The sequence below is a fragment of the Brassica oleracea genome, unplaced genomic scaffold (assembly GCF_000695525.1).
Source record: "Brassica oleracea var. oleracea cultivar TO1000 unplaced genomic scaffold, BOL UnpScaffold01699, whole genome shotgun sequence".
In the NCBI taxonomy this organism is placed as follows: domain Eukaryota; kingdom Viridiplantae; phylum Streptophyta; class Magnoliopsida; order Brassicales; family Brassicaceae; genus Brassica; species Brassica oleracea.
Window position 1 is genome coordinate 164 of NW_013618231.1, and position 315 is coordinate 478.

The following is a 315-nucleotide window of genomic DNA, read 5'->3' on the forward strand; positions in this document are numbered from 1 at the left end:
CTTTCCCGCTCCCATAAATTCTGGTTTACCGCAAAATTTGACCGCATATTTCCTAACAACTGGTATCAGAGCTTGAGTTACGGTGATCGGTCAAATTTTTTGCGGAGTTACTATTCACGTGAACAGTAATTCGTGAATAGTAAATTTTTTGTCGGTAACATCGGTTTGTCGACGTAGGTGTTCTAATACACGGTGGTTCCAGAAACGATGGGAGGCGAAGACGGTTCGGCGCACAGTATCGGGAAATTTGACGGTACAGATTATGCATTTTGGAGAATGCAAATTGAAGATTATCTGTACGGAAAGAAGCTTCAT